At 40.8% G+C, this 20,530-nt stretch overlaps 1 protein-coding gene and 1 pseudogene across 7 annotated transcripts in view; both read right to left on the bottom strand.

Moving 5' to 3' along the window:
• DNAJC6 (DnaJ heat shock protein family (Hsp40) member C6) overlaps window positions 1–20,530 on the bottom strand; it is a 187,221-nt gene that overhangs the window by 91,752 nt on the left and 74,939 nt on the right. The window lies entirely within an intron of this gene.
• On the bottom strand, window positions 1,042–18,726 carry LOC141580269 (PRELI domain containing protein 3B pseudogene; annotated as a pseudogene).

Below are 20,530 nucleotides of genomic sequence, written 5' to 3'. Positions count from 1 at the left end.
AAGAGCTAAAAAGAGAAAGGTAAGCCAGAAAGGTAAGATTAGGTTTCAAGTAACTCAAGGGCGGTAAGTTAAATAGGACTTCTCTCTTTGGACTCAAGTTTCTTCATCAGCAAAATAAATAGGTAAACTCAGAAAAAAATCCCTTTCAGGTACACCATGAAGGATCTATAAATTCAAAAGAATTTACGTTGCACCAAGGGACAGAACTACAAACCACCTAGATATAGCACTGGGAGAGTGAAGGGCAGACTTCCACTGAACATCAATAAACATCCCAGCAATGTTTCTTGTCCAGCAATATAATGGCTGCCTTCCAAAGTCCAGAGCTACCTAACTAGAAGGGTTCAATCAGGGACTAGACTTGGATACAGGTCCCTAGAGGATGTGCTAAGTCTTGGAAGAACCAGAAACCTTCCCAACTCTAAGGTTCTATTATGGCCTCAGATGCAAAAGCAAAATAAAAGAAATGCCCTACCAAGTGAGGTCAAGCAATTTAAAAAAAAAAAATAGTGGCAAGTGTGGATAACAACATGGGGGTTCCTTATGGTTTTGGAACTCTTTGGTACCTTGGCTGTGATTCGGGAACTCACACAGTTGAGAAAATAGTGTAGAATTTAACATACACACTTGTGTGCACATGCAAATGAGTACAAGAAACTAGGGGAATCTCAGGTAGAATGAATAAATGTCAATATCCTGGCTGTGGTATTACACTAGAGTTTTGCAAAATATGCCACTGGGAGAAATGGGCAAAGTTTACAGGTATCTCTCTGTACTATTTCTCACAACTATATGTGAATCTATAATTATTTCTATAAAAATTTCAGTTACAAAAGTAGATGCAGATAAACAACATAGTTACATAAAATTGCAGTTATAAAATAGGAATTCATCATTGAAATTTTAGCAAAACATTTAAAATTTGTTAATTACTGATATCTACTACTGAAATATTGTTCTATATTTCAATAGTTTCATTTTTAGATTAGTACACATCTTTAAAAGAATTTTTCTATGCAAATACAAATATACGTGTGTACATGTTTATGTAGTTTAATTCAATGTATAAAGATTGTTTCTTGTTTATACTACTAATTTTATATTTTAAAGATCTTCCATCATACTAAAAATTTCTTGAGCTGGGCATATTGGCTCATGCCTATAATCCCAACACTTTGGGAGGCCAAGGTGGGAGAATTGCTTATGCCAGTGTTCAAAACCAGACTGGCCAACATGGTGACACCATCACTACTATTTTTAAAAAGCAACTTTTTTGAGTTGGTAATACTATATAGGCATATCTTAATTTTCTAAACCGATCCTATATTTTGAGACATTTTAGGCAGTTACAAGTTTTTTCTATTATAAATAATTCTGTAATAAATCAAATCAAACTGGTTGCCAACTTTACTGAGTTGAAAGAGAACAAGTTACCAGATACAAAATGTTGAGTTAAAATGGATCTTAGAAATTACTTGACCAAACAATTCCGCTAAAACAAACATACACCCACACATAAATCATTTTATAGTTATGGAAATTATGAATCTATTCTCACTTTAGGATGTAAGGACAATGTACAATTTCAAAAGTTCTCTATTTAAAACAGAAAAAGAAAAAAAGCATGAACCGCCAACCTTGCTGTAAGTCACTTTTGATCTTGTAGAATCAAGCAGAAAAAGTGTAAGTGAGCCAGGCGCGGTGGCTCAAGCCTGTAATCCCAGCACTTTGGGAGGCTGAAGCGGGTGGATCACGAGGTCGAGAGATCGAGACCAACCTGGTCAACATGGTGAAACCCCGTCTCTACTAAAAATACAAAAAATTAGCTGGGCATGGTGGCGCGTGCCTATAATCCCAGCTACTCAGGAGGCTGAGGCAGGAGAATTGCCTGAACCCAGGAGGCGGAGGTTGCGGTGAGCCGAGATCGCACCATTGCACTCCAGCCTGGGTAACAAGAGCGAAACTCCGTCTCAAAAAAAAAAAAAAAAGAAAGAAAGAAAAAGTGTAAGTGGAAAAAACTATAGAGAAAACAACTAAAAGTTTAAAACATGATGGATATGGTTCATATTCCCATTCTGTATGACCTTGGGGAAACAGTTTAAATATTTTAATTTTATTTCTTCATCCATAACTATACCTTCCTCCTCACTAGGTCCTCAGTAAATATTTGCTGTCTAAATGAATGAATGAAGCATGGGCATATGCAGGAACTCAACTGCTCACTGTTACTCAAACATGCAAAGTTCTTGCAAGCTTCTAGTTTGGAATGTCCTCCCCCATTTCCCTCTCCACAAGGAAATCCTTCCTACATGGCAAAGCCAGCACTAATGACCCCCTTCAAGAAGCCTTCATCAACCCACTTCCTTACTTTTTGCCTGTACTGTCTATCTCATACTTTGTTAAGTTACATAGACCCTTCTTTCTACTGCTTGTAAAACAGTGACTTGAGGGCCAGTTTTCCTCCTTTTTCATCTTTGAGTAGGGCTTTACCAACCATCTCAACACGAGACACGCTCCTCACATGCCCCGGTCTGTCTACAGCTTTGGCTGAGAGGCACACAAATAATACCCATATGTGTAATTGGATTCTTTCCTCCTGGAATTTAGAATTTGGGATTCAGAGACAAATGATCATTGAGAACTGGTTGCTTTAAGCAGTGGCATAGAAACTCAGGACCTTTGAGGAAGCCACGAACACAGAGAAGACAATAAAGCTTGTCTTCAGAGACAGTGAAGGGCAGAGCAAATGCACAGGAGGAGAAACAAGAACTATGGGGCAGTGGAGAGGGGGCTTCCAGGAGGTGCTCACTTCTGGGGTACCTGATGCATATGGGCTGGCTCCACTGCCCCTGGGCCCCAGGAATTACTCTGTGACTTTTTAACAACTACCTTCCTTTAGTTTGTAAGTAATATGTTTTAAATAGACTTTTACTAAGAAATGGGTAAATACTACAATGCTTTTTTCTCCATCCCTTTATCATTCTATTTCTTCCTATGAAAATACTCTTTCCAACTTTATCTGAAATGTTCAAATCCTACACATCCTTCAAGACCTCAACCTAACCAAGGGGCCAGTCTCTACCTTCTCTGAACTCCCTCATAGAGCATCCTGTCTGTGCTTGGCACACATACATCAGAGCTATTCCTGTCTTGCCTTAGCCCCTTTTTAAATCACTTCCTCTCTCTAGGCCTCAGTTTCCTCACTCAAAATGAGTAGACCAGATGAGATTGCTGGGTGGCAAACAGGGTTCTACACAGTCCCAGGTTCTGTCCCAGACAACACTGTTGGGGGAAGGGAAGGGAGTAGTCCCAGAAAGCAGTGTCCAGACTGCTACCCTTATTTTAACAAGAGCTGCTCTTTTCATATACAGTCATGTGCACATAATGATGTTTAGGTCAATGGCAGACTGAATATATGACAGTCATCCCATAAGATTATAACAGCTGAAAAACTCCTATCACCTAGTGATGTTGCACCCATCATAACATCTCAGTGCAATGCATTACCTTTTCTATGTTTAGATATTTTTGATGCACACTTACTATTGTGCTATAATTGCCTACAGTATTCAGTATGGTAACATGCTGTACAGGTTTATAGCCTGTGAGCAATAGGCTAAGTGCACGGCAGGCTATACCATGCAGGTTTGTGTAAGCATACTACATGATGCTTGCACAACAAAATCACCCAAGGATGCGCTTCTCAGAACGCATACCTATATTAAGCTATGCATGTCTGTCTTTTATATACTCAGAGTCTGGGTAAGGCTGTATTGTGAAAAGGAATCTAGTACCAATTAAACCTGAAACTACCAAACTAGAAAAAAACATAAGGCTCCAGGATTGCATAGCAGTAGGAGTTGTACAGTACAAATAACCAAAACAAGAATGCAAATTTCATTGAGCTAAATACTCTTCTAAACATTCTGTGTTCATCAACATTTTAACCATCATACAATCATATGAGGTAGATATTCTCAACTCCATCCTAAAACAAGAGGCTAAATCAGATAAACTAGAAGTGCCAAAGCCAGGCTTTGAGCCCAGGCAACACAGATCCAAATCTGAGTTCTTAACCACAGTACTATACTGTCTTCTAAGCTCCTTTAAGGGGACATATCTTAGCTTTTGTTTACTTCCCTTTTTTATCCCACACAGCACAGTACTTGGCCTGCTGGTCATTTAATAGTGTTTGCTGAATTAATAAATACCTGCATGAACAAAGGAGATCTATCTTGGATCCCATGGAAACTGAGACAAACTGCTAGGACCTCAGCTGCCTCCAGGTGATAACTTTAGCCAAACAGCCCTTTTATAACTTACATGCTTTCCACACCATCTTTCTGAAAAGCAAAGGACTTTCTGCAGCCTGGTAGAAATTCCTGTAGAGTATGGTTTAATTTTTAGGGCCAACTACTAAGTACCATTAGCTTGATGAGTCCATAGAGGCATACTTCACCAGGGTCATAATCTTCAGCTCACATTCAATATATTCCCTGTATCAGGGTTTCTCTACCTCAGGCACTATTGACATTTTGGGCAGGAAAGTGCTTTGTTGTAAGGAGCTGTTTTGTATACTGTAGCATGTTTGGCATCACCCTGGCTTCTACACACTAGAAGCCAGTAGCAGTTCCCCCACTACTGTGACAACTAAAAGTGTCTCCAGGCATTACCAGATGTTCCAGGAGGAGGGCATGAAATAGCCTCTCATAGACAACCATGGCCTTACATGAACTAGCCTTTATATAAACATTGGGAAAACAATAAAGAAAAAGAGGCTGGGCACAGTGGTTCACACCTGTAATCCCAGCACTTTGGGAGGCTGAGGTGGGAGGACTGTTTGAGCACAGAAGTTTGAGACTAGCCTGAGCAATATGGCAAAACCTTGTCTCTACATAAAACACAAAACTTAGCTAGGCACAGTGGCACGCAGTCCCAACGACGAGGCAGACTAAGGCAGGAGGATCGCTTGAGCTTGGGAGGTAGAGGCTGCAGTGAGCTGAGGTCATGGTACTTGGACTTCAGCCTGGGTGACAGAGCAAGACCCTGTCTCGAAAAAATAAAAGCAAAATAAAGAAAGAGAAAAAACTGGGGCCGGGCGCGGTGGCTCAAGCCTGTAATCCCAGCACTTTGGGAGGCTGAGACGGGTGGATCATGAGGTCCAGAGATCGAGATCATCCTGGTCAACATGGTGAAGCCCCGTCTCTACTAAAAATACAGAAAATTAGCGGGGCATGGTGGTGTATGCCTGTAATCCCAGCTACTCAGGAGGCTGAGGCAGGAGAATTGCCTGAACCCAGGAGGCAGAGGTTGTGGTGAGCCGAGATCGCGCCATTGCACTCCAGCCTGGGTAACAAGAGCAAAACTCCGTCTCAAAAAAAAAAAAAAAAAAAAGAAAGAAAAATTTATGAACAATCCCAGAATGAATATAACAAGACAAGGCTCAGTGCCTTATAAACTAAAGAAGGAAAATTCTCCACCTTGAAGAAACCTCAGGATAATAAAATATTCTCAACACTGCCTTACTTCACTTGAGCTTCAGCATAGCCAACACTTGTCAAGTTATCTACTATAGGGCAGGGAATACAGTGAGCACTTTTCTATACCTTATTCCATTTGCTCTTCCCAACAATCTGAAAAGAAAGGCATTATCAGCCAGGCATGGTGACTCATTGTGCCCAACCAATAATGTCTGTAATACCAGCACTTTGGGAGGCCGAGGCAGGAGGCTCACTTGAGCCCAAGAGGTTGAGACCAACCTGGACAATGTAATAGAACCTCATTTCTACAATTTAAAAATTAGCCAGGCGTGGTGGTGCAGGCTTGTAATTCTAGCTATTTGGAGGCTGAGGTGGGAAGATTGTTTGAGTCCAGGAGGTGGAGATTGCAGTGAGCTGTGATCACATCACTGCACTCCAGCCTGGGTGACAAGGTAAGACCCTGAAAAAAAAAAGGAAAAATGGCAGGAAGGAAGGAAGGAAGGAAGGAAGGAAGGAAAGGGAAGGGAAGGAGGGAGAGAGGGTGGGAGGGAGGGAGGGAAGGGGAAATGGAAAGGGAAGGGGAAGGGGAAGGGGGACGGGAAGGGGAAGGAAGGAGTATTAGTCTGTTTTCACATTGCTATAAAGAACTACCTGAGCCTGAGTAATTTATGAAGAAAAGAAATTTAATTGACTCACAGTTCCACCGGCTTAACAGGAAGCATGACTAGGAGGCCTCAGGAAACTTACGATTATGGCAGAAGGCAAAGGGGACGCAAGACACATCTTACATGGCGGCAGGAGAAACGGGAAGTGAGAAAGGAAGTGCCGTATTTTAAAACCATCAGTTCTCACTCACTATCACCAGAACAGCAAGGGAAAAAGCTGCCCCCATGATCCAATCATCTCCCACCACGCCCCTCCTCCAACAAATGGGGATTACAATTCGACATGAGATTTGAGTGAGGACACAAACCAAACCATACTAAAAGGCATTATCTGTTTTACAAAGGAGGAAACTGAGGCTGAGAGAATTTAAATGACTTGCCCAAGGTCACAAAGCTAGTCAGCAATGTTAAAATTTGAATCTAGAACAACCACTGGCTCCAACTCCAATGCTTTCCCCACTGCTGTACTGCAGCATTCTGCAAGAAAACTGGTAGCTATAATCAATGGAAAGCCAAGAAAGTAATAAAATTTTCTCATTCACACTTTACACATGAGGCAAAAAAGCATATCCTAAATGTTAACAATGGTTATTCACGGAAAAAAAGTTTATCTGTTCTTTTTCTTTTTTCTTTGTTTTTCACATTTCCCAAATTGTTTCACCTTGAATATGTACTGCCTAATAAAAAGTTATTCAAATTAATTTCTGAGAACAAAAATATTTCACAGAAATATCAACCTTAAATGCCAGTTTCAAGTAAACCATTATCATTTCTCATGTATGAGTCTACCAAAGATTAAGAAGTTTGTCAATACTCAGCTTTGACAAGAATGCGGGAAAACAGGTAGTCTCATATGCTGTTAGAAACATAAGTTAGTATAAGGTTCTTAGCAACAATGCAGGATCTATCATAATGTGAACTGCATATGTTCTTTCTCTCAGTAATTCCACTTCTAGAATTTTTCCCATAGGTATACCACATATACAATATACAAAAATATATGCTCAAAGATATTTACTGCCTGTCAATAGAGGAATTGGGACAGTGGAATTCAAAACAACCATTAGAGAAAATAAGGTACATCTTTAGATACTAATATAGAAAGTTATCTATGACAGTGTTAAATAAAACATTACATTATAAAATAGCATGTATAGATGGAGTCTAGGATATACAAATGTATATTATATATATGACTGGATGCATGTATATGTGAATATGAAGGAATCCATGTCTGTGTGAGAAGTCAGAGAGAAAAAATGGATTTTTATTTTTATTTTTATACTATTCTCTGAATTGTTTTAAATATTCTTTTCATTATCATATATCACTGCTATAAACTAAGTTTGGAGGGGGTTAGTTTTTAAGAGCCAAGAGGCCTGGCTTTCATGCAATGGCATGAAAACAAAGCAAGACATAAAATAGAGCTGTCTTCTGTTACAACTGCAAATGCTCACAAAACAGGACAGTGTGTGAAAGTTTCCCAGCCTCTGTGTGCCAATGAGAGGCATAATGGAGACAGTTCTCTCCTGGCACATTCAGAGACAAAGCCAGGCTCCTATCTCCTGTTAGAAGATTTTAATGGCTGAATTTTAAGACCAATAACTACAGTAAAATCCTGCTATACTTTCAAGGCAACCTAAACCAATTTCCCTAGAAATTAAACCCAACTTTTCCTGTCTTATCCCTCCAGCTTGTCTCTTCCTAAAGTAGCTGAAATTTCTTGGCTACAGGGTGCCCAAGATGTCAATTCCTCTTTTGAAAATCTCTCTTATGCCCCAATATGGCAGAAGACCTGAGTTCTGCTGCTAGTTTCACTGTGCGTAAGCTCACTGAACCTAATTGAAACTTCTCTCAAAAACGTTTTGTTAATACCACCTACTTCATTGGATCATTGCAAGAATTCCACATGATAAAGCACAACAAAGCATGTTGCTGGTGGGGGATATTGATAATGGGAAAGACTATGTATTTGTGGGCAGGGGATATATGGGAAATCTTTGTACCGTCTTCTCAATTTTGCTGTGAACCTAAAACTGCTCTTAAAAAATAGTCTTTAAAAATTAAATTTAGGCTGGGTGTGGTGGCTCACACCTGTAATCCCTATATTTTGGGAGGCCAAAGCAGGAGGATTGCTTGAGACCAAGAGTTCAAGACCAGCCTGAGCAACATAGCAAGACCTTTTGTCTACAAAAAAAATTAAAAATTAGCCAGGCATGGCAGTGCATGCCTATAGTCCCAGCTATTTGGGAGGCTGAGGCAGGAGGCTTGCTTGAGCCCAGGAGTTTGAGGCAGCAGTGAGCTATGATTGCACCACTGCATTCCAGCCAGCTTGGGCAACAGAGCAAAACCCTGTCTCAAATAAATAAATAAATTTTTTAAAGGCTGATCTTAGTGTTGAACAGTATAATTGCTGACCTCGTCTATGATGTAGAAATCCTGCCTATAATATGAATAGGAAGCCACCTCAAACTCTCTCCATGCAAGCAGCCAAACTGTCTCTTAAAAACACAACTCAAACCTCATTTGTGGCCATTCCCTCCTAGTTGACTATGCACCAGTTATATCAGGTACACACTCCTTTCTACAAAGCTATCTCCCTTCTCCAGGTCTTTGTATTTGCTTTACCCAGAACTTGAAATGCCCTACACTGCACTCTTTCTTTCTCCTACTTGTTTCTGTTTCTTCAGGGGTCAGCTCAATCATTATCTCCTCAAAAGGGCCTTTCCTGACCATCCCCTGGAAGGTAGGTCTCCTGTCCTACTAGCACCCTGAGTCATTCTCTGCTCGCTCTAGCTCTCCATAGCCATTTAGCATACCATAGAACAATGTATCTTTGTTCACTGGTCATGCACTATAATCTAAACTCATTAGTGCCAAGATCTTATCTATCTTATCCTCTACTGTATCTCCCATGGCTAGAATAGTGGCAGCACATAGTAGGTAGCCAGGAGATATTTATGCAATGAATGAAGAGTATCAACTGCAAATGCATTCATTTGCATTCTCACATTTTGCCATGCCTATGAAAAAGGCAGGTCAGTATGACTTTTCTCATTTGAATGACTTTCCCAAGGTCACAGCTTGTAAGTGACCAAGTCAGAGCTTACATTTGGAGCTCCTGACTCATAATTCCCTAGCACTCCCACTGCTCAACAGCCTCCACTAATTTAGACATGGAAGAGTTGAAAATAGAGCAATATATCTAGGCTTCAGCAACCGGGATGGGGAAGAGAAAGATCTGCTTTCCTGCAGAGGTAAAGTAAGAGATATAGAGGGAAGAAATGGTGAGCTATTATCATATATTCTCAGGCTATGAATTAGTAAAATTCATTCCTTCATCTCTATGAAATGCACCTGCCTCTGGTACTGCAGCTCATGAAACCTCTCATCACCAAGCCACAGTATGGAAGGAACACTTTCCTGACTGAAGCAGCAAGTGAAATTTTAGGTAAGCCAGATGCAACTGCCTAAATCGGAAAGTGACATGAGTCTTCACACCTTTTGGGCCACATGCAGCAGACTGAGAGCTAAGTCACATGCATACACATACCCCAAAACTACAGTCAACTACACATGGCAGGGGGCTTGACATATCCCAAGCATGCTGACTCACTGACTGGAGAGAAGGGAAGGAAAAGAGAGAGGACAAGAGCAGACAAATAGGAGAGGCAAAGAAGAAGAGAGAGGGATAAGGAAGTCGAAGATGGGTGGGAAACAGAAAGAGAAAGAGAAAGACAAAAGAAAAGAGGGAAAGACTGCAGAAGAGGAAGAAACTAAAAGAATAAGGGTCAGGGAAAATGAAGACTATTATCCTGCTAAGATTTTTGCTGCAATGCTCAACTGGTCAAATGCTGGTTACAAGACAGTCATCAGTCCTTGAAAATGTCTAGGGTCAGGGTTTTTCAGAGAATTCTGAAGAAAAAAAAAAATTCTAGTTTCAATAATCATCTTCCAAGTTTCTCCGGTATTTGATTATTCTTGCTGTGTCTCCATCACCAAGCAAGGAACCAGAGCCTAGGGCTCTCCCAGTGAGAAGGGGCCGCCCGACACCGACACCATCCTGGCCTTGGGCCTCAGGCCTGGACTCAGCCCAGAGCCACAGAGCTTCAGTTCTAGCATTTCTGCCCATTATCTTACTCCTCCTCAAGGCAAACACAGGGCCTGCTTCTGCCTCTCACTCCTCCACAGCACTCCCTGGGCATCTGCACAGCCTAATGAGCAGTCCACCAAAAAGCTGAAAGCCTGGAGAAAGCTTGTGCCAAGCTGACAGTATCCTCAGCCCTTCCACAGGCATGTTCATGGTGAGCTTACAGCAGAGAAAAACAGTTGGTCACATTTTCCACTTCTGGCTGAGACTAGAAATACTATCTTCTCTCCTGCTGCCATCCAGGCAACTCCTGTACCTCACACCCTACCACTGGTTGGCTGTCAGTCTATCATTCACCTATGCAATGCTTCCCCAGGCTGCATTTTTTTTCCCAGTCTCACTGGCACTGCCCTGGCTAGGGCCTTTGTGGTTTCTCAGGTCATCAGCTAAACTGCCATTCGATTGTTTTCCTGGTCCTCCACAGGCATGCTCTGTCTTCCAGCATACCCCTCCCCTTCCTCCTAAATCAAGCACGCCTGGGGCCCTGGAATCTGTGCTTTCTTTTCTTTTTTTTCTTTCCTTCAACATTTATTTTAAGTTCTGGGGTACATGTGCAGCATGTGCAGGTTTGTTACATAGGTAAATGTGTGCCGCGATGGTTTGCTACACAGATCAACCCATCACCTAGGTGTTAGGCCATTTTCCATTAGCTATTCTTCCTGATGCTCTCCTTCCCCCTACCCCACCCCACACCCTGACAAGCCCCACTGTGTGTTGTTCTCTGCCATGTGTCCATGTGTTTTCATCTTCAACTCCCACTTATAACTGAGAACATGTGGTGTTTGGTTTTCTGTTGCTGCATTAGTTTGCTGAGGATAACAGCTTCCAGCTCCAACCATGTCTCTGCAAACGACATAATCTGGTTCCTTTTAATGGCTGCATAGTAGGGAATCTGTGTTTAATCAAGTAAATTTGATGTAGCCAGGCCACAGTTGGGAACCACAGGTGGGATTCATCCTTCACACAGCTGTCAATTATCTCCAGGATTCACATTTTGCCCTCTTTTCCCTGGGTCTGCAGTATGACTTTTACAGGCACTTTTACCTTCAGGGACCTATTCCTCTATTAATAGGAAAAAAAACACATATATTATAATGACTGCATTTGAATAAAGATGAATTCATTATTGCTGTCCTTATTTATTTTATTCTAGTTTTAAAGGCAATTAAAATGCAAATATTTTTGTGGACCCTAAAATTATTGTGCTTCCCAGACACTGTGCCTAGTAGATAAGTCAGCCCTACCTCACCTCTGTCCCCAAATCTTCAGTGGCCTTCGACTGCCTGCAGAATAAAGTCCAGCCTCCTCAGCAGACTCACCCTGACTGGGGTCTTATCTTCCCAGCACCACCTGCTAAAGTACCTCCCACCCATATGGGATCCAGCTTCAACCCTAAATGCAATGCTCTCAACATACCATGCACTATGACGCCACTGTGCATTAGCCCGAAGCCCAAAACAAGTTTTCTTTCCTTCTTTCCCTACGGATTTCTGGCTCAAATATCAACTTCCACTGTGGCCCTCCTTAGTCTTCCTGGTTAAAATTATGGTTCCTTCTTCTGCACTCCGATGGTACTTTACATAACTATCATTACACTATTCATTCACCCTGCCTTTTGTCAAATATCTCCAATTCTAATTGCACTTTTTGCACAGCATAACACTTCTAAAATCAGGAAGTGGCTTACAATATATGCCGAACACACTTGCCAGCTACCAGGAAGAGTACTACACCACAATACACCAAAGGTGATTTTCTGCACGTGCAAACTCGACACTGCACAGGAGGCACCGGCTCATCTGCTTGCTTCCTTGGTGGTGATATTTGCACTGCTAATATCACACACATTTGAATTTTAATTTAAAGTTTCTCTCTCTAGTACATTTAAAATTACATTCTGATGTATTATTGAAATAAAAAGATATTTTTGCATCTAAACTATGGCCTGTGATATCTCAGATAAAGCAACTAAAGGTAGTAGAAACTGCCAGATCCCTTGGCACATGTTATGGAACTTCCTAATTCCTTGGACCGTGAAGAACAACTTCTCCTCAGATACTGAGCTACTCTGTCAAAAGCTTCCAAGTAAATTTCAGGAATAGCTGTTTAAGATACAATAACTGTAATTTAGTTTTTTCAGAGTTACACATTTTGCAACAAGGAAATGCACTATTTAAACTCCAGGATTCTTCATCCATCTCAAACATGCTTTTTTCCAAAAGGAGTTCAAGATGGTGAACATGGATTATAAAAAGCAGCAAGTCAGCAGAAAACTTATATACAGCTACAGACAGCCAAATATGATACAAAGAACTTTTAATATTAAACCTGAAAATGTCTAAGATTAAAACTTAATGATACTGATTAAGAAACACACCAATCTATAGACAAAAGTAATCTATTGTTAGTTCATGAAAAAAATTATATACATTTTGAGTTCCCTTTTTTTGGCTAAACAAAAGTTAGCTTTATGATGAATCATACAGTAAATTGTATTTGTTAGTCAAAAAAGCACCGTCTTTTGGTAAGCTAATTCTTTCTTGGCATGTCTGTATTAGAAAACTGTTAAGGGTCTAAGCTATACATTAATCATCTTTCTTTCACTTCCAGTGCCTTTGTATATGAAAAAAAAAAAATATGCTCATTACTGAATTGGTCTAGCTTTTGACCAACAGTTACATTTCTCTCAAACCTGGCCTCATTTCTGTTAAAACCTAGCTGTATGCTTATTTTTAGATTTGGATGGGCATATTTCATTATGAATGCCCTTTTAAAAATTCAAAATCCGTTCATGCTTTTGTGCATTCAACAAGCATTTATCAGGCTCCTAATAAATGCCAAGAAATGACAAGAATACAAAGGCAAATAAGACCCAGCCTTGCTCTGAACTTTACTTACAGACTAGAGGGAGAGACAGGCCAGGCAGCATATCACAACTCAATATGATGAGAGTTGTGATAGGGAAGTACAGGCTGCTGAGGAGCATGAAGAATGGCCATTGCATGCTGCTTGGAATTAAGGATTATCTAAGCCAAGCCCTACTCATTCTTCAATGAGTAGGAGATAACCTGGAAAAGTGGGTGTCCAGGGAGCTATGGGATAAGTTGGCCTCCACTGAGGGAACAGCATATGCAAAAACATAAAGACAGAAGTGCAGGCTGGGGAGGGGATCTACCAGCGGAGAGACAGCAAGTTTTGTTGGGCTGGCTTTCAGAGGCACCACAAAGGGCTTCTGATGTCCTGTTAACAATACCCTGGAATTTATCCTAAGAGCAGTGGGGATCCATTTTCATTTGCAAGATATTTTTCCAAAACCGTATAATGCTGCATCAATTATATTGTTCCCTCAGTGCCATATCAAGTCTTAATCAGCTTTATTCAATGCTGGCTTTCCTGTGTCTTTCATTTCCAGTGTTTTTAAATTCTTTTTTTTTTTTCCCTTAACCCACATTTCAATTTCAGTATTCAATACTCCGCAGGCGTCCCCAAACTTTTTACGCAGGGGGCCAGTTCACTGTCCCTCAGACCGTTGGAGGGCCGCCACATACTGTGCTCCTCTCACTGACCACCAATGAAAGAGGTGCCCCTTCCTAAAGTGCGGCGGGGTGGGGGGGCTGGGGGAGGGGAGCCGGATAAATGGCCTCAGGGGGCCGCATGCTGCCCAGGGGCCGTAGTTTGGGGATGCCTGCTCCAAGGTTTCATTTATGAACACTTACTCCAGTTTAGTCCTTTTAACTTCATTTGCTTGCTGTGCATTTATGTTTAACAGGTAAGAGCTATAAATTATCAGCTATTTCAAAAAAGGTAACTAACTGCACTAGAAAATGAAAATTTATAGTTTTATCATTACATCAGAGTTTAAAAAATCAAGGGATAGGCCGGGCGCATTGGCTCAAGCCTGTAATCCCAGCACTTTGGGAGGCCGAGGCGGGTGGATCACGAGGTCAAGAGATCGAGACCACCCTGTCCAACACGGTGAAACCCCGTCTCTACTAAAAATATTTTTAAAAAATTAGCCAGGCGTGGTGGTGCATGTCTATAGTCCCAGCTACTTGGGAGGCTAGGTAGGAGAACTGCTTGAAAGCAGAAAATGGAAACTGGAGTGAGCCGGGACTGTGCCACCGCACCTCAGACTGGTTAGAGTGAGGCTTTGTCTCAAAAAAAAAAAAAAAAAAGATAAGGATTTGTTTAAAAATCTCTTATTATTAGGGCATTACACCTTTCGCAGAACAAGTATAATTTGCAGAAATTATAAAAGGAAAAGATTTTCATCAAATATCAATTATTTAGCAATGTTTTATTTAGCTGAAATGTTATTTCACTTGTAAAAACTATCTCCAGTTACCAAAAAAAAATCAGAAACCTTATTAAATGTAACCTGCTTTTACAAATGTCTTAACAAGTCTTAAGCTAAACAATTTTTAAGTAGGAAAATTATAATTTAAAAATAGTTTATTATACTGTTTCTGTGGTTTATGTATTAACTAGTCTCTTTGATAGACAGAAGCTTATCACACTAAGCACTGTAAAATAAAGGCAAGAGCTAATCATCTTCTAGTAAAAATACTCTCTGTGCAACAATTGCAAATGTCAAAGCTATTATTTAGTGGTTGATAATTGCCTGCTACAAAATATAAAACAAAGTACATTTACTGGATTGTTTTTCAGTTTGCCACTGCCTCTGACATACCAAATAAGGAATTCCCATAGACAAAAGCTGCAGTGCAATTCACTCAGGCTCAGACCAAGCCTCCCGTCACCATTATCCTTGTTCTTCCTCACTGCCCCCAAATCCTGAAGTGGCACCATATTATTAAAAACTTTTAAGTACCTGGGGTTTATGCTTCAGAGTAAGACATCATTTGAGTCATTTCAAATGATGTACAGCTCCTTCATGTAGAAAAAGATGTTTTGTGGTCACAATTACTTCAAAAAGTAATTGTATTCAAATAACCTGACATGTCATGCCTTAGGAATTACAAAAACATGATTCTGACACATGGCAATTTTTAAGTTACACAAATGTGAAATGCTAAAAGATGTGAACAGCTGTTCTTCTGTTTAAGTTCGAGCACTGCAAAACTCAGGTAATGACTTTATTTTTTTCAGTTAACGTAACCAGCCCACGGTACAGCATACTAAATCACAAAGTACAAATCTAAGGAAGTGAATACCTTTACTAAGTTACAAACCTTTGACAAATCAATATAGTACTCTTTAACATAATGAAATCGTACTTTTGTGGGAGTCAGGTTACTTTAGTGATAATTTTCACTCCAAAAATATTTAAGTACCAAATTAAAACACTGGTTTTTAATGGTAGTTTATAGAAGAGCAAGTTATTTTACACAAAATATATTTTAAAACTACACAATTTCTCTTTTTAAGTGAGTTGCCTTGGGCAAGATGTTGAAGTGTACAGCAGCAGGGCAACGGGTGTCTGTAGGAGGTGGCTCTGCTCTGTTCTGGGGTTGGTCCAAAGTCAGGTAGAGTTCCAACATTTGAAAAGATTGAAAATTCTACCTTAAGGAGATTCAATATCAACACCAATTTCCAAGGAGTTCTTGTTGAATTTTCACAGAAATACTGGAACCCTCAAGATCAGATGGTAATTTCAAATAATATTAATTTCAGATGATTTCTTTTATTTAGAGGCCCTGCATCTCTTTTGATCAAGTCACATAGCCTTACACCAACTTATCAAAAAAATCTATCTAAAATATAGTTGTATTTTTAAAATAACACATAAATATGTAGTCAGCTTGGAGAGACCTTGGGTACCCCACGTTCCCGACCAACTTTCATGATCACTTCTTGGCAAATGCTGCTGCTGCCCCTGGAGTCATTATGCTTCCTCTTCCTGAGGCTGTCAGTTCCTCAGTCTTGGCATTTACTTCATGTGTTACCCATTCCATTGCTTCTCAGCCTTTACCAGTGTTTGAGGATATCATACTTGCCGTCAGACCTTCAAAGTAACTGCTGAGGCTAATTCCTTTCACGGTGATTATGGCTTCTTGATTCAAAACAGTTTTTTCTGGGTCCTGAGGATTTGGTTTGTGTATAAGTCTCTTATCTACTGAAACCATATTTGTAAATGAAATATTAGTAAAGTTAAGTTCCATTGTTTTTTCTACGGGATCAACTACAGAAATGTTCGTGTACATATGTTTTCGTTCTTGCTGTACCACTAAGAATAAGAGGCTTCACAACGGAAAGCAGTCCCTACTGTGTGCTGAGAAGTCTGTGGCTGTGCAACTTTCCAGAGGGTTCTATATGTCTGTCCAACACATCAACTCCAACCACACTTGGGTCCATAGGATTTGGTTATTTCTGCATTGCAGCTATTGTAACAATTTCCCACGAGTGGTCAAAGATGTGCTCTGAAGTCCAGATCTTCATGGTGCCAGCGGCCTGAGCGATGTCCGGGTGGCGCCAGGGAACAACAAGGCCCAGAGGCTACACTGGTCCCCGCCCCGCCCCCAGCACCCAGCACCTTAGCCGGAGGCACAGGCCGCAGGCACCGTCAGCCAGTGTTTTTAAATTCTTTAAATTTAAGTGAAAAAAACATATTTGTAGTTTCATGGGATTCAAAAACAACTTAACTCATTTTGGTTCTCTCAATCACTATTTTTCCTTGCCTCAGAGAAAGAAGCAAATGAAAAAATTCACCACTAAATTCTTCATTTGCAATCTTATGGGCATTTCTCTAACGCATTTTACTCAATATAGAATAAGTAGAGCCTGGGCCGGGTGCGGTGGTTCACACCTGTAATCCCAGCACTTTGGGAGGCTGAGGTGGGCGGATCACGAGGTCAAGAGATGAGACCATCCTGGCCAACATGGTGAAACCCCTATCTACTAAAAACACAAAAAATTAGCCGGGTGTGGTGGTGAGTACCTGTAATCCCACCTACTTGGGAGGCTGAGGCAGGAGAATCACCTGAACCCAGGAGGCAGAGGTTGCCGTGAGCCGAGATCACGCCACTGCACTCCAGCCTGGGTGACAGAGCCAGACTCCGTCTCAAAAAAAAAAAAAAAAAAGAATAAGTAGAGCCTGTGTAACCTCATGCAACTTGCTTAACCTCTCTGTGCCTTGGTTTATTCAACTATATAACAGGACAGTTACTATCACTTATCTTATAGGATTCTTATAAGGATTAAATATGATACCATATGCATAGTGTTTAGCATAATGCCTGAATTATAATCATTAAATTGTAGCTATTTTTGTCATTAGGCATTATTGAACAATGTACAGATATGTATGTGGTTAAGCTTTGAATCTGTATTTTATTATAATTCTAATGGTATACATATACATATATGTATATAGTATATATATTTACACATACTTATGTTGTATGTTGAAAATCTTTCCAGAATCTTTTAGTAGGCATTATCTCTGAGGCAAGGACATAAAGAATCAGGAAGAGGAAAGAATACTTTTTTCATTTTATTCCTTTCTCTAATCTTTAATTTTTTTTTTTTTTTTTTTTGGTGATGAAGTCTCACTCTGTCACCAGGCTAGAGTGCTGTGGTGCAATCTTGGCTCACTGCAACCTCCACCTCCTGGATTCAACCGATTCTCCTGTCTCAGCCTCCCGCGTAGCTGGGACTACAGGCACACCACCACACTCAGCTCATTTTTATATTTTTATTAGAGACAGGGTTTCACCATGTTGGCCAGGATAGTCTCGATCTCTTAACCTCAGAACCACCTGCCTTGGCCTCCCAAAGTGCTGGGATTACAGGCGTGATCCACCCTGCCCGGACTTTAAGTCTTTTTTAACCTTCTATAATAAAAATTGGTGAAAACCCCTGTGGTGTAAAATAAAAATTAAGAAAAAAAAACCATTATTCTCAAAGCTTAGGATAATGATATGGAAATCATTTTATATAGAGAAAAGAGTATGGAACTTAGGCTTGATTGGCCTAGAAAAGAGGAAAACTAGATTAAGAGGAGAATTAGTGTCTGTTCTCAAAAATCAGTTGTCTAAAGACTACCATGTGAAAGGAGAATTGGAGGCTGAGCACCGTGGTGAACACCTGTAATCCCGGCACGTTGGGAGGCCAAGGCAGGCCAATCACCTTAGGTCGGGAATTCCAGACCAGCCTGAACAACCTGGTGAAACTCCATCTCTACTAAAATACAAAAATTAGCTGGGCATAGTGGCATGTGCCTGTAATCCCAGCTACTCCAGAGCTGAGGTAGGAGAATTGCCTGAGCCCGGGAGGCAGAAATTGCAGTGAGCCAAGATCACATCATTGCACTCAAGCCTGGGGAACAGAGTGAGACTCTGTCTCAAAAAAATAAAAGAATAATAAATAAGTTACATAAATCAACTTTGCCTCCAACCTACAAGATCTTTAAACAGGCAGGTATTCTTTTTTTTTTTTTTTTTCTTTTTTGAGACCGAGTTTCGCTCTTGTTACCCAGGCTGGAGTGCAATGGCGCAATCTCGGCTCACCGCAACCTCTGCCTCCTGGGTTCAGGCAATTCTCCTGCCTCAGCCTCCCGAGTAGCTGGGATTACAGGCACGCGCCACCACGCCCAGATAATTTTTTGTGTTTTTTTTTTAGTAGAGACGGGGTTTCACCATGTTGACCAGGATGGTCTCGATCTCTTGACCTCGTGATCCACCCGCCTCGGCCTCCCAAAGTGCTGGGATTACAGGCTTGAGCCACCGCGCCCGGCCCAGGCAGGTATTCTTAAGAAAGGATTATTAGTACATATATGTTTATTATACTTCTATGACATATACAGTTATCCAAATACATATCTTATAATGTTGAAACCTGGTGTATAAACACTAACTAGAATATAATTTGTTAAAGGTAATTTTTGTTTACAACCAGATTCACACTACATGTTATTTTAGCATTTCATTATCCTTATTCTTTAAAATGTATTAATATCTGTTTCCAGATTTTAATTGGACTACTCTTTTTCAGCTTGTCATTATGACTTGGTAAATTAAGCCCAATACTATTGGAACACTTTAGCAGCTCAATATTGGAAGTTCTACTTTTGTGGGTCCTACTTTCCCTGAAAAGTAGGGTACACACAAGAGAAATAGGGGGTGTTCAGCTAATGAACTGGGGTAGTGCAGTGCCTTTGAGATATGACAGGACGACCTTTAAATGACAACATTTTTCTAAAGAATAATTTGAATGAAGAGAAAGTGAGCCAGGGAAGGCAGAGAGCTCTGGAAGACGTATCTGGCTAGTAGACTGCTGTTATCTACCACTTGGGAGGCTGTTGACTTAGAAAGCCATTACATTCCTCTGCACATCTGTCCCTCTTTTATCTAAAAACAGAGAGGGAAATCAAAGTAGATAAAATCGTTCCCATTTCAACAATCAGTTGATATTGTGCCTACCCAAAAGTTTAGTTCAGTGGGGAAAAACTCAAACCTTTGAGTCAGAAGAGGACCTAAGTCTGTCTGTCACTATCTATTCCACCTTTGACAGGTCTCCTACCATGCTCTGAGAATAAGTTTCTTCATATGATGAATTGAAAGGGCAAGATACAAAGTAAAGAAAGACTGCAAATGTATTTTTATATTGTTTTTAGCCTCAACTAAAGCTCTGTGGTAAGAACAGCTATTATCATTCCCCTTTTATAAACGGGAACAGGTCAGGCATGATGGCTCACGCCTGTAATCCCAGCACTTGGGAGGACAAAGTGGGTGGATCACTTGAGCCCAGGAGTTCGAAACCAGCCTGGGCAACATGGCAAAAACCCCATCTCTACAAAGAAAAAAAAAATTAGCCTGGCATGGTGTTTCATGACTGTAGTCCCAGCTACTCAGGAACGTAAGGCAGGAGGGTCGTTTGAGCTCAGAAGGACCAGACTGCAGTGAGCCATGATCATACCACTGCACTCCAGCCTGGGTAACAGAGCAGGACCCTGTCTCAAACAAACAAGCAAATAAGAACAGACATTAAAAGGTTACTAGAGGCAGGCACGGTGGTTCATGCCTGTAATCACAGCACTTTGAGAGGCCAAAGCAGGCAGATCACTTGAGACCAGGAGTTTGAGACCAGCCTGGCTAACATGGCAAGAGCCCATCTCTACTAAAAATACAAAAATTAGCCAGGTGTGGTGGCACATGCCTGTAATCCCAGCTACTTGGGAGGCTGAAACATGAGAACTGTCTGAATCTAAGAGGTGGAGGTTGCAGTGAGCTGAAATTGCACCACTGCACTCCAGGCTTGGCCACAGACAGAGAGAG

Source organism: Saimiri boliviensis, chromosome 11 (assembly GCF_048565385.1).
Source record: "Saimiri boliviensis isolate mSaiBol1 chromosome 11, mSaiBol1.pri, whole genome shotgun sequence".
NCBI classification, from domain to species: Eukaryota; Metazoa; Chordata; class Mammalia; order Primates; family Cebidae; genus Saimiri; species Saimiri boliviensis.
This window is presented reverse-complemented; position numbering and strand designations above follow the sequence as displayed.